The sequence below is a fragment of the Pleurodeles waltl genome, chromosome 1_2, assembly GCF_031143425.1.
Source record: "Pleurodeles waltl isolate 20211129_DDA chromosome 1_2, aPleWal1.hap1.20221129, whole genome shotgun sequence".
Classification (NCBI taxonomy): Eukaryota; Metazoa; Chordata; class Amphibia; order Caudata; family Salamandridae; genus Pleurodeles; species Pleurodeles waltl.
In genome coordinates, this window is record NC_090437.1 from 1,198,288,552 (window position 1) to 1,198,314,061 (window position 25,510).

At 41.1% G+C, this 25,510-nt stretch overlaps 1 protein-coding gene across 1 annotated transcript in view; it reads right to left on the minus strand.

Annotated features, from left to right (window-relative positions):
- Nucleotides 1-3,737, minus strand: part of RNF4 (ring finger protein 4) — a 201,557-nt gene extending 197,820 nt beyond the window's left edge. Inside the window, exon 1 of the mRNA XM_069205866.1 lies at nt 3,623-3,737. The gene's annotated coding sequence lies outside the window, so the exon portion shown is untranslated. The remainder of the gene's footprint in view (nt 1-3,622) is intronic.
- Between the last annotated feature and the right edge of the window lie 21,773 nt (nt 3,738-25,510).

The following is a 25,510-nucleotide window of genomic DNA, read 5'->3' on the forward strand; positions in this document are numbered from 1 at the left end:
AGTAAGAACATCTACTCCCCATGTTTCTTTTTCCTGGAAGCTGGAACAAAACTTCAGAGCACTGCTTCCCAAACCTTTTTAGAACACCACCCACTTATTAGAACAACAAACGTTTGCGATGCCTAGCTTTAATGGACATGAAACAGGCAATGTTTTAATTTTAACAAAGCATCTTGCAGTAGAGCATTGTCATTTACCAACAACATTAAGTAACACTACTCTGGAGTAAGCAGTTTGTCCTGGATGCATATAGGGCTACAAATGGGGTGTCAAATCTCTGGCAAATCTTGTGAAACATTAATTTAGATAAAGTCATATTCTGGGAGTAGGTAAACACCCTGACAAGGTCATCTACTTCTACATTTGTCTTTCTCCTTTATAAGAAACCCTAAAATTCAGAGTAGATGCTTCTCTGCCTATGTTCCCAGAGCACATGCTATCACTGACAGTGAGGCCAGTAGATAGATGGATGGGTAGATCGAGAGACAGGATTTTTCTATAACACAAAAAGGTATTGTTAACAGCATACCTAATTAGGGGCCCAGTTCTTAAAGAATTCACAAAAGTCCATCCATGATATGTCTTTTCATTAGTGCAGATTTACATTTTCATTAATTCACCAGAATTTACAGACATAGACCAGGAAATCGTACTCTTAGAAAAAATTTGTTAACTGTATTTTCGCATGAACAAACATGCATGTATAGATTTGCTCATGCGAAAATTTGCTGAGTTTTTACGAGTTCGTTTTCTCTCCAACCTTTTTTTCCCAACCATGGGAGAAGTTTTATTTCTGCCCTTGTCAAGAGTAAATTTCTAACCTTTCTCAGAATAGAAAAATTTGCCCTGGAATTATTGCTTACTGCTACCTCCAAGTCCCAGTATGTAGATCTACAGAAAGGTGGCGAAATCGGGAAATTGCTAGTATTCAAGAGCTACTATAGTATTAACCCTGGCATAATCAAAGAAACATTTATCAAAGCTCTTATAAAATCAGATTGCAGCTATAATTTGTTGCTGCACTACATGCCACCAAAGGGACAACTGTTTTTTTGTTTGTTTTTTTATACAGGACAAGTAGATGAAACTGTTTGTTCCATGAACAAGTAAATATTTTATTAAATTCAACACCCCTGATCAATCCATGCTTGTTTAGCATAAATATGCTCTCTTTTAACAAGTGGAGTAATTTGCATGAAGAAACAAGTGGTCCAGGTACAGATGTACTGGAATCTTCTGGACCTATAAAAATTAAACCAAAGGAGTCACCACTTTGTTGAATAAACTTGGGTTAGATCGTAACCCAAATGGCAGTACTCTGAATTGCCAATCCTTTCCTGGATGCAAGACCTTAAATAGTTCTGATGACACTCTGCCGTTGGCACGCATTCATCAGATCTAATGTCATCAAGTAATGATCCTTCTGAACCAAAAGAATAATATTTAATAAAGTAACCATCGTGAATGGATTTTTATGATGTACTTGTTCAGAGTTTTTAAAGTCAATAACAATTCTATTTCATTACCATGTTCCACGATCTTTAACGCCAATGCATCAGTGGTGGACCTTAGGAAATTTCCATTAAAAAAAAAAAAACTATGCATTCTTCCTCCCATTTACTAAGGCCCACCACTTTGGTTTCTGGGAAACAGCATAGTCAGGTACGATGATCTCTGCTGCTCCCGTTCTGACTTTGGTTTTTACGATATTGCTGTGAAGATGATTTAAACTGGGTTTTTTCCCCCATCATTTTGTCTTCTGCAAGGCTGCCAAAAGGATCACTTGTGCTTGGAGGACAAAGATGAACTAGGACTCTTGGTTTGATGTTTTCTGAATAAGTAATGTTTTCTCACCTTGAATATTTTGTGCAACTTCAGTTCCAGCTCGCCCCAAACATGTTTTCCCTTCAAAAAGCGTTCTTAAGACGGTTACAGCCCTTTGTGCTGCATTTGTATTCTAAACTTCAAAAACAGGTTGCAACGAGCGGCAACAGGAGCTACAGAGAAGGGCTCAAATTTACCAAATGAAATATTAGACCAGAATTACACCAGAAGTCCCACTTCCTCCAAAATATAGGTGCAGCCATGACCCTTCCGAATAGCTCTAAAGAGGGATTTAAAGTCAGACAACAAAAACAGGAAAGTGTAAGCACTGTAAACTCCAGCCTTCAACGCGAAGTGTGCTCAAGAATACACATGCTCTAGAGCAGTGGTTCCCAACCTGTGGGCCGGGGACCCCTGGGGGTCCGCGACTGCTTAGAAAGTTTACTAATATTAGGTTCCAACTATCAGTAATGGCTCAGTGGGGGTCCACGGAGTCCAATAATGAGTCAGTGGGGGTCCCCGGGCTCCAGTATTGATAAAATGGGAGTCCACAGAAGTCAAAAGGTTGGGAACCACTGCTCTAGAGCTACATCCAGTTTTTTTTGTCCACAACGGACCCTTTAAAACATTTTCCACTGTCACGCAAGACCTTCCAACTCGGCTCATAACGAGAGTCCAACTGTAAAGAACCAGGAACCATTTCCTCCAAGGGGTACGATTTTGACAAATCAGCATATAAACATTTAATCAAAATGAACTCCATTCTATAACCGTAAGTGCTTTAAATGGGATGGTACTGCCAGGTAATGGGATCAAAGCCCTGCCCCCGCCATAGGCCCAGTCTCTAAAGGTTTTCTCTCCTCAATCTGTTGGGTATTTTTTGGGATGTTGCCAGGTTTGTAACACCCAACTGAGGAAGGGTGAGATTAGTTGACAGCATTCATGTTTTTTTTTCCCTGACTTGCGGTGGGTCAAACCTCCTAAGTGATGACTGGAACTAGCACCGCTTTAAATGGACATACAGAAGTGCGAGTACTAACTATTTAGAGTACCTGTTTGCTCTTCAGAAGTGCTGGTACTCTCCCATAAAATAGCTGTCCTGGGTAAGTGCAGGTACTCTCCATTTCAAAGTAAAGAACTGAAGATACTCAGTACTGGACATTACCTGCCCATTTAAAGCACTGGGGACGAGGAAGAAAGGCCTAGAGATAATGAAGAATTGCACTGATCAGGAAGTTGAGAAGACATAATTAACAAAGGAAAGGTTAAGCAGCAAGGGGCGCTCACCATTTGTGCACACTACATATGGGGTTAAAGTGAAAACTGATCCTGTTTGGAGCCCTGCCACTGGGTCCACTGCTGCCTATGGTACATTCGCAGGCCTAAGCTGTATATCAAAATCCACTACGCACGATGGGATAGTAAGGCCATTAAGACAACGTTAGAAGAAATGACCAAATACCAGGAAATGGAGGTCAGCTTGCTTAATTAGGGAGACGTATAAGACTAGTTTCTTTAGAATAACGTGACAGATTGTTTAGGAACACACCTTGTAGTCTCAGTTTCTTTAAAGTTAAACACCCCCCCAAAGCTCGCCCAGCCCGCCTTCCACTTCCAGAGAGAACCTCTCAAATCGCCCAGCCAGCTTCCCTCAGATTCCTTCTGACGGCGCTAAATACATCTATCTGAAAGACTCAATCACTGAAAGCCTCCCATGCCAGCCCCAGAATTGCAGCCCCTATTAACCTACATTCCTGGACCACCCGCACAGGCCCTCGCCACTAACACCACACCGTACCTCTTAACAGGCAGCAGCGGTTCCCCTCTCAGCGACTCCAAAACCCCGCCCACAGGACGTACTAATTGGTTTCTCACCCGAAGCTACGAGCCCCGCGCAGTTCTTTGATTGGTAAGTATCCAAGCCTTTCTCTTTTAAAAAAAACATCGCTTCCGTTTTACCTACATTCCCCCCGGGATATGTAGTTTCTGTAATAGACCGGAACAGACTCCACGATTTGGGTGTTGTATCTTTACCATTGAGTCTTGTGATAGTGACATTTGACGCTAAGCCCGCCTACCAACCAATCAGACTTTTTAAAAGTGTGCCTAATATAGATGCCACGGAAGTGCATTGGCTGTATGGAGTCCATGAGTTTCGTACACTAGACCGCGACCGTGTAATGTAGTGACAAGTGTGCAAGCTGTATACGCATGGTGAGAGAACCCATCACTTACCAGAAACACTTTTATAATAGGTAGCGATCTTACAAGAATTCCAACAAATTTACATTTATGAATGTGTCCTTGTGTAACTGGAGTTGATGTAAAGCGCTCCATACCGTCGGGTCGACACGGGCTGTATAAAACTGCAACATTTTTTTTTTAGAGTTTAGCAGTCTATGCGCGACAATTAACAAGTCAACTAATCCCCAACCAATGAGAACATGTCCACTCACCTCTTGGCTCAGAACTACACCACCTCCGCTTCATCTGGCGCTCACAATTCTACAGCTATCTACCCTGCCAAGATTCCCAGGTACATGTGTGACGTGCTGCTGCAATCCAAGGGTTTTCTTTGAAATCTGGCACTTGTTCCAAGTCTACAAGTCCCAGAATTCAAAGAAAAAAAACCTGGCTGGAGCAGCACATCACCATAGACTTGGCAACTATGGCTTACGTAATTGTGTTTGGTAAAATTTGGTCCATGTAACGATATATAAGCTTAGTGGTCTTCGCCTGCTCCAGCATACTAAGGATGCTGAAGAAAATCTTCAAATAACTATCAGACAATCACCCAAACCTTTATCACCATCAGACTAGACTATGAAAACATCTAATATGCAGGAATTACTAACCAGCTCACAAGAAGACTGCAGACCAGCCAAAACACAGCAGCCAGACGAGTGCTCAACCTTCACGCCAAGCCCACATCACACCATAACTTAAGGAACTCCATTGATTCCTGAAACACAAGTAAGTCCACTTTATACTCCTCATCCACAGCTACAAAGCTCTACAACACCAACCCTGCCTACCTGAACAGCCCCTTCACTTCCACCAACCTTCCAGACACCTCTGCTGGTCTCTCACTAGCACACACCCCCTGTCAGTACTTAACTCGAGCAGCTGGATTTCAGGCTGGGCACCAGCGCTTATTTTTTAGGGCCGGCACTTATTCTTCTGCTTCAAGCATTTTCTGTGAGCAAAAGACACATATGGGAAAGACAGAGGAAGAGAAAAACAAACAAGCGTCACAAAAGGAGAAAGCAGAAAGCACAAGAGTGAGCTGAAGGGGCAGGGATTGGCTGTAAATGGATTAAAGAGACCCGAGATTGCTTCAGGATTACTCTGCCTCTGTATTCTGTGCTTGCACATTTAAATGCAGCAGCCGCATGTTTCTGAGGAGAGCTTTGGGCACCGGCACGTTTTTATTTACAAATTAAACACTGCCCAATGTATATAAAAAAGCAGGGCAGGCGGCCACGTCTTCTCGTGCCTGGCCCATAAAGCCTGGTACGACCTCCGACAACACATCAGAGGTGCCTCCATATCTTGTTGACATATGACAGAAGCTAAAGACCTTGCTTTTCAAGTAAGCTCCCAGGGCTGGCCTCACACACCTGCTACAGATCGCCTGGATACCCTCACAAGTGATTAACACGCTATAAAAACACAGATGAAATAACCTACTGTAAAGAACTCTGGCACCTTTGGGTAATGCTTGCACTAAATAAAAATGTATAAATACATAAATAAAGAGTGGCCATTGACAGCCTAGAAGTGCTGCATGCCCGATAGTTGTGTTTTAGTGTGCTAATTTGTGCTGTTACAAATGTTTTTACAAAAAGGGGATATCTTCAGAGGAAAATTACATACATTATCCTTTTAGTATATTTGTTTACATAGGCCATATGAAGGTAGTGACCATCTTAAAATAAATTGGGCAATATTGGTAAATCATACAGATTTTGCTAATTGGCACACAAGTACATCTCCTAGTTTTCTCAATTATGGTTAATATGTTTATAATTTATTTTCTGCGGAGCTAACAGTCCATGATAGTCTGACCAATTTAGCTAGCATGCAATGTGTACGAATGGCAGGAGTAAAATCACCACTAGCATATACATGAGGAAAAATGTGTGTTGCTTACATTCAGGATAACTGATCAGTTATTGGTTAATTAAGCAATGCTAATTGTGCAATGTTAATGTTGAAATAGTATGCCTCTTTTAGTTGTCCCAAACTCTCAAAAGTGTTTGCTATTTATACATAATTTTATATTTTATTGTTCTGTGGCAATTATTCGCACAATTAAACTACTTGGAGGATCAAATAGGGCTCACCGCAAGCAAATGTATTTGCCCTAATTAAATATGACAGCATTTAATAAAAGTTAATGAGTCTTATTGTAAGGCAAATTGCAGATGACAATACATTTAATATTGATCTAGTATACGTGTGAACACAGATTTGTCATTTACATATCAATGTCCTTTGGAATTTAAGGCTGCTTTTAGCTTATCACATGTGCAGAAACCTCGTTCATATTCTTGCGCTCTGTGGCTCACAGATGAAGGCACATTTACCAGGTACATCCTCAACTAGCCACGTCAATCGCTAGACAGTCGTCTGTTAGAAACACCTGAATTAGGTGGAACAGTCTCGTTTGTTAAATTAAAAAGTGCCAGATAATTTAGCTTTCTCCCTCTAAAGCATCCTAAACTTCAATGGATTTAAATTGCAAATAAAAGTCTGTGGCAGAACCGAAGGGTCGCGTTATGCTTCTCATCTTTTAATGAGATCACACATTACTTCCACGCCCATTGTCCTCTTTCAAGCCGGGATTAAAGCAGGATAAAAAAAAGTTAAGGGGCTATCAAGGAGGCATGGCCTATGGAAATAAGGCCATTGCTTGAACATGTAGACTACATTTCTGTGATTTCTATAGTGTGCCACCCAAGTGGCATTTATATACATAAAAACAATAACTGACATACACTGAAATACAACCAAGACCATTGGTTTTGCCAATGGTTGTTAATTGTTTAAGCGAAATGAGTAAGAACAATGATTTTGTTGTAAAGAGTGAAAATATTAAAATTCAGAAACTGACTAAAACATTAGTAAGGCCTGTGAAACGGGATGGTGGTCTTCTGAGTGTCAATGGCTCTTGCTATGCTCACTCTATGTTAGACATCATTTCTCTCCACAGCTTGTCCATTTGCATATTTTACATATATTTTCCTCTTCGCACCCTGTTTTCACTCTCTCCTGATGTTCTTTTTCACATCTCCTTCACCACCTCCAAAACTTGCAACACACCCACCCACACACCAATAAGCACTGACTTTTCTTCTACTTTCGCCTTGTCAATATTTGGACAACTGTGAACCTCCTTCAGATAGAATCACAATTTTAGCTGGAATATATGCCCAAAGCTGTGTGCTCTGTGCATAGTCCAAAGACCGGATGACTGTATATTTGGAACATGTTTTTGAGCCACTGATAGGCATTGTAAGAAACCCGCACTTTCAGCCTCTGCTCTGTAGCTCTCAACTGTGGCCCGTAATTAGCACCTCGAGGTGGCACAGTTGAAAGTATGAACTATAAAAGAGTAATGTGCTAAATGAAAGAAATGCAGAAAGTGAACACAATGGAAATAACACTCTTGATTTCACATTCCCAAGAGTGCTAAACATGTGAAATAAAAACAGAAACTAAATTGCTGACATGGATTACCTTCACATTTTTTATATTCCTTTTTCAGAAATCGATCAATGTTTTTTTCCAGTAAAGGTAAGGGCATGAATATAGGGACCTGTTTCAATGTCCGTTTTTGATGACTACTGAGTCTGAGACCTGGAGGTACCTGGCCAGCTGAAAGCCCAGCTTCCAGATTGTTAAGGTATGAGATGAATCCCATCTTGCAATGACAGGAAACACAACAGGAATGCCAAGAATAAACCCTGCCCACGCTAAGCTGGGCACTGTTAAGGACTAGCATTTCCAGCCTCTTCCTGCCTTTTTTCTGACTCGCAGGATGAGTGAATGCTGAGGTTACTGTGGGCTTAAACTAGGTTTGCCACCTTTCCCAGAGAAAAATGCCAGCCATTTGTTCACTTTTTAAGATTCTGCAAAAGGCCAGACATGACACCTACATAGAATTTCATAGAAAATCATCTGTATTTATTTTTAATATGTCATTTCTGTCTTTTTTCACTTTAATTATCAGTCAAGGCTGATTAAAGCAGCTGTAGAACACATTTGAAAGTGCCTTTGTCCTATATTGTTCTGTTTCAAGTATGTACTGATGGGGGGTGGGTATTGTAGGCTTTTGGTGATGTTCCTAATATTTGTACTGGCTGGGACATTAACATACTGGTCATGGTGGTAAAGAAAGGCCAGGTGGCAACTCTAGCTTCAATGTCTATTGCTGTTGCAAGGGTCTCCTGCTCTGCTGGGCTTGGAAGGAAACCTTAAACAATTGATGTGGCAAACAGGAGTAGAGCTTGAATTGATTCTATGATCGGACCGGAAGCAGCAGATTATGCATTCTCTTTCTCGATTTAATTAATATAGCTATCACTGTACAAGAGTAGCTTTGGTTTCATGATAAAGAACTACAATATCCAAGGTTCTTTGACAAATAAACTACAAATTCCATCAACATGGCTGTCCACCAGTAACAGTCCAGAAAACAGTGTAAACGCTCCTAACTGGTTTAATTCCACTTATTTATTGCTGTTCAGAGCAGCCATGGTAAGTATTTATTTTACTTCTCAATGATGGAATTTGTTGGTATTGTTTAAAATTGCCTTTTATTACAAGTACTTAGGCCCGTATTTATACTTTTTTTAGCGCCGCATTTGCGCCGCTTTTTGACGGCTAACGGCGCAAACCTACAAAATACAATGGTATTTTGCAAGTTTGCGCCGTTTTTGCGTCAAAAAACGACGCAAATGCGGCGCTAAAAAAAGTATAAATACGGGCCTTAGTTTGAGTTCAACGCTGTACTGACTTATGTCGCTGACATGTCGATGACGCTGACACACACTTATTTTTGTCCCAGTTGGCTAAGTTGTGTGGAGTGCTTCAGTCTCATCTCCCCTTCCCTTTTATTGCCGTTTTGGTAATCTCTGTGCTGGAACCATTTTTAGTGCTCGATACATAAGCCAGCTTGGTCCCTTGCTTCAAATTTCAACATGCTCTTCTTCTCACCTCCTCCAGGCCTCTGACGCATCTCTTGAGGTAGCCTCCAATGTGTTTACCCTAATACTTGAGAACAGCTCTTAAGCTGTCCCTCTAGAATGTGACAGTTCTTGACCAAACCTTTCAGTGAGGTGCGGTAGCTGGCACTGCTCATTACTGTTCAGTTAACCCTTTGTGCTCTGGACAACCGCTCGAGTCAGTGTGTCGGGTTGTAATAATCATTGATGAGTTCTCCACTTCCCAGAGCTTTTACAAGCAAGAAAGGAGGAGGTTTCTCATTAGTCTAAAATCTCAGAGAATTAATCACCTGGATTTTCTTCACACATTTAAAAATGGAGAGCATTCAGCTCCTTAGGGACACGCTGAGAGAAGTGGACTTCATAGTGCAGCTGCACCTGAAAGACACTTATCTCTCAGTCACAATCATTTTTCCTCTCCATCTCTTCTTCTAGTTTCGCTATAAAGTATCAACCAACGCATTCTTAGCCCTTCCATTTGGGCTGACATCAGCCCCATGGTGTTTTACCAAGCTTACTTCTGGTTCAGTTTAAGAGACAGAGAGGAGTATGGCTGATCATTTACCTCCACATCAACAACATTAAGTTAATGGCTCAAGGCCCAGCTCTCTCCCAACACCATCTGCAGCTGGCAATCTCCCCCTTTGAACTATTGGGTTTTGTCATAAACCAAAACAAATCCTATTTATCCCTACTCACCCAGACAGAATTTCTGGGGTTTTTCATTGACTCTGAGACCGGAAGAATGGTGCTTCTGAATCAAAGTTATTAAAAAAAGACTTGTAGAGCTCTAGCAAAGGACAAGATTACCAATCGCGAATTACTCGGTTAGTAGGCCTTCAGTCAGCCTCGATTGTTCGAGGACCATTACACTGTAGAACTCCCCAAGGACTGAAGATATTATATCCGTGCAAGGGCTTTCGTATGTTCAATCAGTTCTATTGTCTCAAGAAGTGAGACAAGCACTTCAGTGGTGTTTAGCCGACATGGAAGCGTGGAACGAACAAGCCACCTTTGGGTTTCCTCTGTATATTGTAATTGAATCAGGCACAAGTTGTTTAGGCTAGGGAGCAAGATGTGGTGAAGTCTCAACAGGAGGCAAGTGGTTTCAGGAGGAACTGTGTTTACACATCGACTTTCTTGAAACTTCTGGGTCATTTGTGATCCTATCTCTTTGCCCGAAGAAATCTATTTTTTGCATTCTACTCAGGATCGAATAATGTTTCAGGGGTCCAGTACATCAACTGCTTCGAAAGGGATGAGATCTCATGTTCTAGCAGACATTGCAAAGGAGTTTTAGCAGTCCTGCCTCAACCATAACATTTCAGGACTAGCAGTGGACCTACCAGCCAAGTACAATCAAGAAGCGGATTGGAGTTCCCATTTTCTCCCTGATTCCAGTGAATGAAAACGACATCCCACATTATTTATGAAAGTGATGGAGAAATAGGGACCCTGAAAGATGGATCTCGTTGACTCCAGACAAAGAGACAAGCAGCAAATATCATTCTGATAACTTCATTATGGGGGACCAAAACATGGTTCATGATTCTTTTGGGAGCTATCTTGCAAGCCTCCCCTCCAACTTCAGTCCTTTTCGGACTTTCTCTAGAATCCATCATGTCAGTCGCATCCCCTGGTCCTTCATAACTAGCTCTAACATGGAATCTTCTAGGAGTTGCTGGCAGGTGCCAGGACTTTTGAGCCAAGCTCTCTTTTTTATGGAAAAAGCATGGTCAGATTCTGCCCAAAGATGCTAGTGATCAACATGGGTAGAGGGACATGATTTTATTACAAACACGGAGGCTCCTATTATGCTAACTTCTTGCTTTAATTTGAATAGCAGCCAAGATAAACTACAAATCCAAGCAAACCCAGCTGGGGAACTACTGAAATATGTCATACAGTAGATAACCAATCAGAGTCACAGATGAGTATAAACATATTGACTGAGAGCAACAAGTCCTCTTTTCTTGCTGCTCGCAGTCAAGATAAGTACTATCTTTCTACTCATGTATTTGTAATTCTTTAGAATGCTTATTTGGTGTTTTTCCTTATTATATCGTTTTCTCTGTGCCAATGTATTACTATACGTTTCCTTTTAATAACCCCTTTTGTTTGTTTGGGTCTGTTTTTATTGCTGCTCCTTCGTTTTCTTATCGCTTCCCCAGTGTTCTAAAGCGAACGCCTGGGGCGCGGGCTGTGTACGGCAGCGTTTTCCTTGTCTAACGCGAGCCGGCACAGCATCTGACAGCGTCTCACTTCAACGCGTGTCAGATCAGCTGTTTCTCCTCAGCTCTCGCTCAATTGCGGTCCAGCTTTTACTAGCGCGACCGCTTTCACACAAACAACACATTTATCGGTGAGCCCTTATTGTCTTTTCTCTGCGGATCAGCTGTTCCCTCAGCTGTTTTTTCTTTCTGTCGGTCACGCTTTAATTAAAGCGACCGTTCTCAAGCTTCTGAAAGCCTTTTCTGCCAGATTTTTCAATAGTATTTTCTTGTTTTTTCTGCCCACTTAACGGAATTAACTTTTTTCTCGAGGGCAATCTACTCCTACATTTTAATTCTTAAATTTTATTGAAATAACTAGAATATTTTCCTTTGCTATGGAAAATTATTCCGAAGTTGAAGAGGCTCAACAGTTCAAAGAGGATTAAGATTCCTTTATTCAAGACTCGGTCCAGAAAGCGGTTTCCTCCTCAATTTCTGATTTTTCCAAGACCTTTGAAGCCTCTGTCAAACGATTACTATCTACATCTACCCCTTCCAAAGCCAGGAAAAGAAAGGCAGACAATGTCGATTTTAATTCTGACTCTCCTTCAAAAAATATCTCTAACCAACCGTCCACTTCCTCCAATATTTCCTTTCCCATACAAATCACTAATCTGGGAGATACAGATGATGATTTGGGTGATTCTGACACAGATAAGGATACGGATAAGGATGATCCAGACATAATGATCTGGTCAGGGCCTGTGGAGAAGAGGCGTAAAACTTCTCTAAATATATTGGGAGAGTCATCTAAAACCAAATAAAAAAATACCTTATTGGACTTTGCGGGTCAACCGATGTTTGATCTGTCACTTATCCGTCACCCTAATTCCACCAAATGGACTCCCTGTGACCATGTGTCAGAATATGTTTTAAAAAATCTACGACAACCTTTAGATAAATTAGTACATAATAGACTCAATTCTGAGTGCCCCAGACCCTCCCTCCCCAACAATATCACTAATACTCCTGTCATCGATCCAAACATGATAATGTTTTTTACAAAATTTGGGAAAGATCCCAAGAAAGGTGTTGACAGAGCCTGGACCAACTGCCAGGACAGGTTGCTTGACCTCTCTGGCCCTCTCACCAGAATTTTGGATTTGGCTGAAGAAGCCAGAATCGAAGGCAAGAAAGTTGACCCAGTCATTCTTTCCAATTGGGCCCAAAGGGCGATTTGCCTACTTGGCAACTCAAACACCTCAATGGCGCAAGGAAGACGCAAAAGCCTGCTACTAAAAATCGATCCTAAACTCAATACTCTCGCCGCTAAGGAGACGGGTCCAGAAGCCAATGGCCTTCTGTTTGGAGATTCCTTTATAAAAGAACTCAGTAAATATGTACAAACCTTTACCTCCATGGACAAAGCGTAGCCTTCCATGCAGAAGGTTTTTCATTCTCTTGTTTTTGGAAGAACCGGCAAAGGCAGGAGCCGCTTTGCCGGCCGATACACCCAGAGAGGTGCGGTCAACCAGACCAGAGGCTCCACTTCCTATCAACAGGAATACAAGCCACAGTTTTACCCACGAAGGTATCGTTCCTTCAGACGTGGCTTCAGATCCAGAGGTTCACAAAACTAAGGTAAGCGCTCCTCTTTATGGTCCATTGTTGGTGGGAGGCCGGACGGCATTATTTATGACAAACTGGCAGTCTTTAACCGCAGATCCATGGGTCCTGCAGACAGTTTCAAGCTATCATATAGAACTCTATTCCGTTCCTTTCCAACATCATGTTCCAAAACCCTTAATATTTTCCAAACAACAAGACACTCTGCTCTCTCAAGAGATTCATTCTCTAATTCTCAAGCACGCGATAGAGCCATGTTTCCCTCATCCTTCAGGCTTCACCAGTACGCTATTCTTGGTCCAAAAAAAGAACAAAACATTTCGTCCTGTCATAAACCTCAAATTTTTCAACAAATTTGTGGTTTATCACTATTTCAAGATGGAAACTATTCTCCATCTTCGAGATTCGTTATTGACAAACGATTGGATGGTTCGTTTAGACTTACAAGATGCTTATCTCTCTATTCCCATTCATCAGTCCTTCAGGAAATTTCTGCAATTCCAATGGAAGGACCAATTTTACCGCTTTACGTGCCTTCCTTTCGGCCTTTCTTCAGCTCCTTGGTGCTTCACCAAGGTGTTAAAGCCAGTGATAACTCCCTTGAGAGCACAAGAGGTCAGGATTATAGTATACTTAGACGATTTCCTAATTTTACACCAGGACAGATCCTTACTAACACAACAATTAGACATGTTTGTTTCCCTCCTTCAGAATCTAGGTTTTCTTATAAACAAAGACAAATCCAACCTCATTCCGTCCCGTCATATTGAGTTTTTGGGGTTTCTCATAGACTCTTTCAAGGCTACACTTCATCTTCCGACTCAAAAGATTTCCCACATAAAAAAGGAAATACATTCGGTTCTCAACAAATCACAACTTAGGATCAAAAGTCTTGCCTGCATAATCGGTCTTCTAGCCTCATCTATTCAAGCCATATTTCCAGGTCCTCTTCACTATCGAGCGCTTCAGCGGCGAAAAATTCGGCATCTTCGCGAAGGCTTCACATACGAGGATCTAATCCTGCTAGATCACGAATCCCGGATCGAACTCCACTGGTGGCTCGACCACCTAGACGCTTGGAATGGCCGGGCAATATTCTCTACAGCACCAGATCTTGTCTTAGAATGCAATGCAAGTCGGACTGGTTGGGGCGCAAGATGCGCTCAGTTCTCGACTGGAGGTTTATGGTCAAGAGAGGAGTCATCTCTGCACATAAACTGTTTAGAGATTCTTGCAGGTTCCTTTGCGATCCAAACCTTCGCCAAAGACAGGGTAAGTTGTTCTATTCTCCTCCGGATGGACAACCTTTCAGCAGTTCGGTATATAAATCACCTGGGAGGTACTCGGTCAAAACCCCTCGCCGAGCTAGCAAAAAGTCTATGGGAATTTTGTCTTTGAAACCAGATTTCCCTACGAGCAGAATACCTTCCGGGAAATATGAACACAATTGCAGATTGGTGCTCCAGATATCTTCAAGACTCTTCACCCTTCTATCTTCAACAATCTCTCTTCCAAATTCGGTCCCTTCTCTGTCGATCTCTTTGCCTCTCGTTTGAACTCTCAAATCCCTCAATTCTACAGTTGGCGGCCAGACCCTCAGGCTTTGGCCACCAACGCTTTCCAACAGGATTGGTCCAACCAAACCAATTATGCCTTTCCTCCCTTCATAATGATCCCCAGAGTTTTGGCGCAGGTCCGCCGTCAATCCACCAAAGTGCTATTGATTACCCCCCTCTGGCAGGGTCAGCCTTGGTTCCCCTCAGCTCTCGAATTACTCGTAGACCTCCCTGTTCTTCTTCCACTCTTTCCCTCTCTTTTATTGAATCCTCAAGGACAACCTCACGATCTGATACTCAACCACTCTCTTCAGTTAGTCGCATGGATGGTTTCGGGTCTGCCTGGAGAACCCCAGGAATTTCTCAGGAAGCTGCAAGCTTCATACGTCAAGCCTGGGCTCCTGGTACAACTAAAGCTTACAAGTCAGCCTGGTCAATTTGGCATAATTGGTGTCTGGTCAGGGGTGCCGATCCCTCTTCGGCAGATGTAGTCCTAGTTGTTAATTTCTTAGCCTCCCTGGAAGCCCAGGGCAAGGCTTATAGAACAGTGAATATGTACAGGTCCGCGATTTCCGCGGAACATGATCGAGTCAATAATAAACCCATTGGCGAACATCCTCTAATTTGTCGACTGTTAAAAGGAGTACGTTTTACCAAACCCCCTTTGCCTAAGTACAATTCTATGTGGGATGTTAATGTGATCTTACAGTTTCTTCTATCTCAACAGTCTAATTCCCTTTTATCCCTAAAATTTCTTTCTGCTAAACTAACCATTCTCTTCTGTCTAGATTCTCTTAAACGTATTTCTGATGTTAGACCCTTGGATGTGACTTCTGTACAGTACACTCCTCAAGGTGTTTTCTTTCAGGTTCGAAGAAGAACAAAAACTAATTTAATGTCGTTTTTTTATCCATATTTCCCTGATCATGCTAATATATGCGTAGGAACTTGTTTGAAAGAATATATTTCAAGAACTAGAGATTTGAGAAAGCCTTCTGAAACTCAACTCCTCGTCTCATTCAGATCCCCTCACAATCCTGTCACTTCCAATACTCTAGCCCGTTGGGTAAAATGGATTATGAACCTGGCCGGTATCAACATCTCCCTCTTTGGGGCCCATTCCACCAGAGGAGCTATGGCTTCCAAGGCCTTTTGGGCAGGATTGAGTTTAGGCGACATTCTCAAATCAGCTGATTGGTCAAATGTCTCAACCTTTAGAACCTTTTATTGTAAGCCTGTTTCCCATGTAGCTAATTCAGTAATTTCTATGCTTTGAACTAGCATAATAGGAGCCTCCGTGTTTGTAATAAAATTGAGATTTTCTTAGCTTTAGTGAAAGAAAGTCTTGATTTTATTAAACACACGGAGGCGAGTATTATCCCACCACTATTGTTCTCTGTTTAACCCTCCCTTTATTCTCAGCAGGTACAGCTACCGCTACCAACCAGACATCTTAAGGTTCTTTCTTCACCTTACCAGGATGCTCCGATGGACATACCTTCTTTGATTCAGAAGAGGACTCTACTTCAAGACCTTTTCATCCCAGAACTTGATCAAAAGACTGTTAATATCGTATATCGTTTTGAAGCTTTATTTTAAATTTTGTTGGCATGTGCTATTTTACCCCTGATTGTTCCTTTATTCAGAGTGGCTTAACTGCTCTGCAAGAAAAGAGGACTTGTTGCTCTCAGTCAATATGTTTATACTCATCTTTGACTGTGATTGGTTATCTACTGTATGACATATTTCAGTAGTTCCCCAGCTGGGTTTGCTGAGATTTGTAGTTTATCTTGGCTGCTATTCAAATGAAAGCAAGAGAAGTTAGCATAATACTCGCCTCCGTGTGTTTAATAAAATCAAGACTTTCTTTCACTAAAGCTAAGAAAATCTCCATTGTACGTGGAACAGGATCTTTAAACCATGGGTGAGGATGTGACTTTTGTGGTCAATATCCCTACCATCCTGGCAGCTCTAGGTGTTTCTTGCCCAATGGAAAATTCTTATTGATAAGCCATTTCAGCAGGTCACATCACATTAGTGGATCATCTGCTGGGTAAATATCCGCTAATGTCCAAGCTTCTTCACAAAATTTGCTTTACTCCCCTCCTAAACCCAGGTATGATTTTCTTTGGGCCATCTCTTTATGTCTGAAACAATTGCCAACAAAACGGACCACGCTTCTCTGTTTGACATCTTACTGGAGAATATCCAATGTCATAGCCTTAAATTTTAACAGGTAGGCAACTTATACCGGAAGGTGTTACTTTTGTTTTGTCCAGAAGAATGAAGACTACTGCAAAGTAGATTTCCTATCTGAGCTTGCCTACATATTCCAAACTTTGGGCCTCATTACGACTTTGGCGGTCCTTTCACAGGACCGCCGAAGCCACTGCAGGCTAAAGACCACCAGTACTGGAGGCCTTTTGCCCACCACATTAGGAGTTTTCCGCTGGGCCAGCGGGCGGAAACAGCGTTTTCGCCCGCTGGCCCAGCGGAACACACACCACAACATTGACACTGTCTCGTAATTGAGCTGGTGGCAATGTTGTGGTACGTCTTAAGACCACCAGCCTCATTATGTGTGATAAAATGCCCATGTGCGGATGAGAGCATAACAAGATATCTCAGGACATCCCCTTCTGATCAGCTGTTCATTTCTATGGTCCACCTGTCGGGCCTGTGCAGTAGCTGGCCCGGGATACTGTACCACTTTCCTGGGTGGAGCGCGTAGTCTATAAAGCTACACGCTGCACTGTAGGAAGCCTCTTGCCGTTCCAGTCTTTTTTTGACCAGCAGCTTCCTGAATTACGGTTACCTGACGTCTCACTCCTGATTTCCTCCTTTCTGTCGTCCTTCTGGTTTCCCTGGCATCCTCGGAGCAAGCTCCGCGGATCAGTTGCCTGGCTTCTCCTTTTGGCCGCATCCAGGTGCATCTGGCTATTTCTGTTGTTTTTTGTCATGCGGGGAATCACAGTCGGCAAACTTGAAAAGAGACAAATGGATACAAAGCAACTTGTGATCACCAATGTGGGTGACGGACAGCGTGCACATAATACCCTAAAACTTTAAGACAGTTATCTGATTATGAATTTGTGATGCTGCAGTATGAGTTATGATGCCATTTGTTGTGCAACCTGTAAAAAAGGCACAAAGATTCTATTTAGTGAAACAAGTTATGTATAAATTACACGGTTATGTGGTACCACAGTTAGGAATTCACAACAATATTCAGGAATTTATTAGTGCTTGTTATTCCCTGCTACAACTGCATGCATAGATTGAGTGTGGTAAAATGCAGTATATGTTTTTGGTTATATAATGCATGATGTAATGCATTGTGTGTGTATATATACATATATATATACACATACACTCCAATATGTGCGTGTAATATGTGTATATATATATATATATATATATATATATATATATATATATATGTATATATATATATATATGTGTGTATATATATATATATATATATATATATATATGAGAAAACAAACTGGTCCTGCTTCTGGCGCGCTCTTTCATGTTGGTGCAGGTGTGAGGAATGGACCATTTCCTCTCATGAATCCAAAAACAAACAATTGCAAGCAACTTCACCACCGCACTCCAGGAGGAAATTATTTCTTTGTATTGCAGTCAGGATTAAATCACCATCCTTCACCACTGACGCGTTTCGACCTACTGGTCTTGATCACAGTAACTTAGTCCTATCTCCATGTCCCCTATTTATAGTGTCTCTCCTATGACCCCTATTAGTGCATTGTGGGAAATGTAGTCTATTAAAAATAAATTAAATGTTGTGCATTAAAAACCAAGCTCCCCACCACCACAGAACGTGCCCAACGCTACACAAATTGTCTAAATTAATATGTGCAAAGAATATCACTATTCACAACAATCATTATGTCCATTTCTATTCTGTTGGTACTATTAACCTTACTTAGTGCAATTACCTCTGTGATTGCTATATATACCTGATAATAGATTGGTGCACTTATCTATTATTGTTTTCATACTTTCTCATATACATCCTAAATTTACCTCATTTTCTCCTTGATATTTATCTATAAATGTCCTCTATCCACACATCCACAGGTAATCTTATCTAATAACTGTTAGCAAGAGCGTTATATATCCTCAACCTACAGATGATAATGCAATTCTTTATCCCCATTCAGACCCCTCGGGCTTTTGGTTTTGAGCTGTATTATGAACTGTGACTCCAAACGTCTCAGTTGTAACTCTCTATCTCCTCCCCTTTCATTGCTATCTACACTCGCAATACCAAAAAATCTCATGTCTGTCCATTTAGCTCCATCATGAGTCATAAGGTGTTTTGCAATAGCATAGGTTATATCCTTATTTTGCACGGCTCTAATGTGTTCCAAAATGCGTTTTTTAAAGGACAAATTGTACTGCCCACATAACGCAGACCACATGTGCATTGAATCACATATACCACATAATTGTTACCACCAGAGTCCTCAAATTCCTTCACGTTCATCCCAATGCGGCATGCTTTGCACTTCTTACAGCAAACAAAACCATTTGTTTGGCTCAAGAGCCAGTTTGACTGTTCTTTGATCTGAAAGTGACTATTAACCAAAAGGTCCTGTAGAGATGGTACTTTTTTTATAGGTAACCATAGGTTTTTCCCCAACCAACTTTCCCACCTCTGGGTCCTTCCTTATAATGTACCAATATTTCCTCAGAATTTTCAAGATTAAATGGCTCTCTTTGGTGTATGTCATTACAAATCTGATAGTTGTGTCATCCTGAGGTTTTTTCATCATTGTTTTGTTCAATATATTATCTCTGGTTCGAGCTCTTGTTTTTAGTTCCCCAGCTCTAATATCTTTGTAATTGTATTTTCTTTGAAGAAATCTCTGTCTCGTTTCAGTGAATTTTTGTTCCATTTCACTTTCCGTGGAACAGTTACGTTTTATTCTGACAAATTCTCCATAAGGTATACTCTTTTTCAATGACATTGGATGGAAGCTCTCTCCATGCAAGATGCTGTTAGTTGACGTTTCCTTCCGAAATAGAGTTGTCTGAATCCGATTGTTCTCTACATACACCATCACATCCAAAAACTGGACCCGTTCTTTACTTATATTATATGGGAATTGGAGGCCCATATCATTTTGATTTAGTTTTACAAAGTATTGCAGGAATTCATTTTCTGTCCCATTCCAAATGATGAAAAGATCATCTATAAATCTTAACCAGATCACAGCTTTCTCCGCTAGTTTCTCATTCTCACCTCCCCAGGCTATCTGTTTCTCCTAACAGCCCATGGTCAAGTTGGCGTAACTCGGTGAGAAGGAATCTCCCATTGCTGTCCCGCGGATTTGGGCAAAGATTTGATGATTGAATAGGAATATATTATTGTTCAGACACAATTCTATCATCTTCAACAGAATTTGAGAGTGTTTTAACAGACTGATGTCACGTTGTTGTAAAAAATATTGCACTGCTTTCAATCCAATCCAATCTCGTGGTCAATAGATGTATAGAGAGATACCACGTCAATAGTGACCAATTTATAGCCTTCTTCCCATCCAATGTCAGCAAGAATCCTCAGGAAATCAACAGTATCCTTAATATAAGAACTCAAATTTTGTACTAACGGTGCCAGAAAGTAATCCACATAAGTAGAAATATTTTTATACAGTGCTCCACAACTCAAGACAATTGGACACCCTGGGGGATTTTTTAAGCTCTTGTGTATCTTCGGGAGGAAGTATATTGTAGGAAGTGTCGGATTTTCATTTCTAAGGAATGTTTTTTCATCATCATTTAACAAACCAACCTCATACCACGAGTCCAGGTATCTATTCAACTCAAAGATCAAATCATTTATGGGATTTCTTTGCAGTTTCAGATAGTGATTTTTATCATTTAATTGACGGTATGCCTCCTGCATGTACTGCTGCTTTTCCATAATCACTATGTTCCCACCTTTGTCTGCTGGTTTGATTTCCAAGTTGTTATTCTCTATAAGTGCCTTCAGTGCCTGCCGTTCTCGTATAGTGATATTTTCACTTTTCTTATTCTTGATCTTAACCATCTTATCAAGATCCTCGATTACCAAATCATGGAATATATCCATTATATTACCTGGTGATAAAACTGGACAGAATTTAGATCTGGGCTTAAAGTCTGCACAACAGTGTTTAGATGTTTCAATCCGCAGCTCCTCCAATATCTGTGTCTCTGTGAGCTGATCGTCTTCAAGATTGTGCATCAAATCAAATGCAGTTTTAATATCAGATTTTTGTTGAATGGTCAGACTGGGGCTAGTCACACCCCCATCATTTTTGGTCACTTTTTTGGGCATTACACTAGGGAAGTGCGGGAGACCCCGCTTCATTTTTTTTCTCAATTTTACGAGCAGATTCGCAGATCGACCACGTCTCCACTCATAAAATAAAAAAATAATGCTTTTTAGCCCTGGGGCGCAAAGGGGTCAGGGTGTCCGTACCCTGCCCTTTTTTTTTTTTTTTAACTTTTATTTTGGGACTTGGCTGAAGCCAAGTCCCAAGATGGCTGGCTACACTTCAACAGCTTCTGTTGTTGAAGTGGTATCAGCCAATCAGATCTCAGCACGAGATCATTAGGGGTCAGAATCATTTGCGTCCCTAGATATACAAATTCGGTTTCCCCTTAATTTCTCAAAAACTACTAAACAGAATTACACTAAAACAAAAAAGCACTCTTTCTGGACCAGAACCTACCTTCCTGACAAATTTGGTGTAATTCTGTGCAGTAGTTTTTGCGTTATAGCTATTCAAAATCCCTATGAAAAAATGAATGGGGAAAACGTGTTTTGGGACCCCCCCTTTTTTTCTCTTTAACTTTTGTAAACCCAATGATTAGCCATTCAGCTCATGACTTGTGATCACTATGTACTGTGGTAATGCAGCAAAATACCCCAACTTTTCGTTAAAATACGGCAACAACAGAGATCATTAAGTTTAAATACCTTAAAACTTATAAAATAGTTACACCAGTTACCTTCACCACACAAAACAATCATCTATGCACCACAATATGTAATCCTCACAAATTTTAACAAAATCAGACTGACAGTTTTCAGACAATGCAAAATTCAAAATTGTATGTAAAATACATTGGATTTAAGCACATTTTGGGTTGAACTTTTTCTGTGAGCCACCTTCACCAAACCCTACAAACCCTTTACTCCTTCCACAATGAAACAGGTGGAACAAGTCTGCAAACTTTTGCCGTCATTCGTCAAACAGGTCCGAAGTTATTAAGGGACAAAATTTGAAAAAATCCATAAAGTGGTAATAGGTTGTTCACAACAATTAAACTTAATACGTAACTATATGTAACACCCTAACCCAGAAGTCACCGAAAACCTGACTGTATGACATGATGAAGGGGATCATGGACTTACTTCTGAGGACAGAGCTGATGATTCCCCATGGTATGGGCAGGGCTCCCAGGATCCCGTGTCTGACATGACTGTTCTCTGCTTGCAGCCTCTCTCCGAGAGTTGGGCGGAGTAGGAAGCGACATCTGGAAAACACTCCCCCATATACCACTGCCAGGGAAGTGAGGAAGGACCTCAAAACCTGGCTCTTCAACTGAACAATCCATACAGCTCATCGACTGAACTGCAGACCCCCCTTCAGGGCCTTGGAACCCTAATGGGTTCTACAAGAATCCTGGTTGATTGATTGATTGATTAAGTTGAGACGTCGCAGGATTTGAGGAACGGACCGCAAGATGGGAGGAGTGGACCCTTTAAGTTGAAGGAGCTTTCTTGTGATAGAGTGTGTGTGAAGTCGAATGTGGAAGGTGATAAAGACGAAAAACTAGGACCCATCTAGTTAACGGAGGAGGAAACCTTGGAGGACGCAGAGACACCAAAGTAGGAGCAGAAGACAGAACCCATGCAGTGGAAGGCGCACAAAGAGTGTGTAATGCAGAAGACCCCTGCAGCCTACGGGAGAAAGGTCTGCGATGTCCGGAACGCCAGGATGCCACCGTCTTCATGCGCCGCCACACCACATTCCTGGAGGGACATGACTTACATAGGTAAGTGATTGATTCCTGGGCCGGTGTGGGAAGGAGAAAAGGGCTACTTAGTCTGGGGAGGTGGAGAGAGCCTCACCCCCATGCTTGGATTCCCAAGACACTATAATTTTTTTTTTTTTTCTTGAGCAGAACGACCCCGCTCATGAGACATACTTAAAGAAAAAACTGCTCTGTTGAAGTAAATTAGAGCACAATAATAAACCCCGTACACAATAGAACTTTCTTTTGTGTGTACACCTGGTGATGATTCCACTATAAACGTGAGGTACACCTGATGAATATCCCTCACCTAAGCACCATCCTTATACCTAAACAAAGCATAATCATAGACTTACATGACGTCTTTTCCTTTTATCGAGAGGCATACTCGAGACTGGTGTTCCCAATGCCAGGCAAGGCTGAAAGGGAGAAAAGAGTGTGCAAAAATGACCAACTGCCCTATCTCTGATCACATTGCATAGACTGGAATAAGAGTAAGAATAAACAAGCCAAATCTATATTGATTTCTGTGATATTTCCCACACTATAGGCCACAGTACAATATTGCTAATTTGTGATAAAAACTACATGGCTGATTTTCACCGTTGATAAGCACAGCGCTCAACCAATTGCATACCCAGTTCTAAGCTCGGTATACCACAGCACAATACGTAACTATGTTTTATACAACTTATAAGTTTAACATTACTTACAGTAATTACATATATAAACAGAAAATGAACATTTACATATTATAATATATGTCTTGGAACTATAACATTAACATGTTTTCACACATATGTTTGCTTTAATTTACACACTCGACTTTGCGCCACTCTACTTAATTACAGTCCACTTTACGCCACTCCACTATTCACTATTTATAGTATGCCACTCCACTTTAAGACACTCCAGGATACGCCACTACATTGCACGCTAATGCCCTGTACGTTAGTCCACTCTACTCCACAGAAATCCACTGTACACCACTCAAGTCTACACCACTGTACTCTATGCTATCATACTGTTCATTACTGTATTCTATTACACTTTTGTTTATGCCAGTTTGTGGATGCTCACTGTATGTAACTTCACTTTACGCTATTCCACTATATGCTATTCAACTATGCCCAGCTTTAGGGTACACTACTGGAGTGTAGCTTATTCCAGTGTACAATACTCCGCTCTACTCACTCCATTGTATTGAAATGCAGTCTACAGCACTGCACTGTACTACAATCCACTGAATGCTATTGCACTTTACAAGTCTGCATTCTGTATCAATGCACTAAACAACACTTCACTGTACGTCACTAGACTTGATGCTTCTATAATTAACCCCATTGTATAACACTCTACTGCACGCTACTCAACTACATGCCACTGTAATGTATGTTTAAAGATTTAACACCACTAAACTCAAAGTTATTACACTGAACACTACTCAGTTCTATGCTACTCCTCTGTATGACACTATATTTTATGCTATTCCACTATACGCCATTGCACTGTACCCTATTACACTATACCCCTCTGTAGTGTACACTATTCTGTTGTGCACCACTGAACTGTACAACATTTCAATATACACCACTCCACTTTACGCAATTTTAATTTACAACTACAATGTACCACACTCCACTTTATCTAAGCCCGCTGTACACCAGCCAACTGTACGCCACTCCGTTGTACCCCACTCCAGTTTACGCTACTCCAGTTTATGCTGCTCCACTGTACCACACTCCAGTGTATGCCATTTGAATGTACGCTATGTCAGCATTCCATATTACAATATATGCGCCGATACTGCACAATGCTCCATTCCCTAGCAGTCCACTGTACGCCAGCACAGTGGACGCGCAAATAGTCTACAATATTTACAGAACATAACCCCTTTACCACACTCCACTCTATGCTGTCCCACTGTATACCACTGCACAGTAAGATGCTACACTTTATGCCCCTCCAATATACGGCATTCGATTGTATCCAACTTCACTCTATGCCACTCCGTTGTATGCCATTCTAGTGTTCTCCCCTCCAGTAAACCTCATTCCACTTTACTCCACTGCACTACACCACAATATATTGTATCACAGTAGACTTTGTACCACAGTATATTCTGCCACACTCATCTTAATTACACTCCACTTCACAAAACTAAACTAGACAAATATTACAAATGTGTTACTAACATTATAAAAACATTGAAATTCACAAAAAACAAAAGTTAAAGACAAGTTATAGTTAGTAAAATTGTATTTATATTTGGTATACAAACTCAACTTAAACTACACAAACATTAGAAATAATAAAGTTAGAGTTATGCCTTAAATGTATGAATTACATATCATTTACACACTTGATTATTTCGTATTTGTGACAAACCCAATTTAAATTAGACAAACATTAGAAATTCTTAAATTAGGGTTATGTGCTAAATTTGTCATTAACACACAACTTTTGCATTGCTATAAGTCATGCTTATACCTAACATTTAAACTTGAATACCACCTTCAAAATATTATAACTTGCACACTTCTGTGCATAGTCTTGTCACCTCCCTCACCACACTACATTAACTTTAACTTCTACATGCTCTAGCTATACTATTGCATATTACATAAGTTATAGAGGTGAAATCACTACATTAATAACAACAATTAGGACATCTGAAATTACATGACTTGCCAGAACACAATGCATGGTACAGTGGTGAGTTATATTTAATGTACATTTTGGCCCTTGTGGATGGTCTCCTTGGGTCTGAAAATGGCTTGGTTGAGGGGGGTGTGCACGTGCCCCCTCCCCTTATTAAATAGATTGGACCTCGAAGGATGGGTTCCCAGGAGCCAAAAACAGGTAAGGGAGGGGGCCACCCACCCCTCCAATTAAATATACCCAAGCCTGGGAGGATCGGATCCCCGGGGCTCTAAATGGGCTGGGGAGGGAGGTCCTACTGACATCCACTTCCCATATATAGTTTATCTAGGAGTTTCACTTAGAA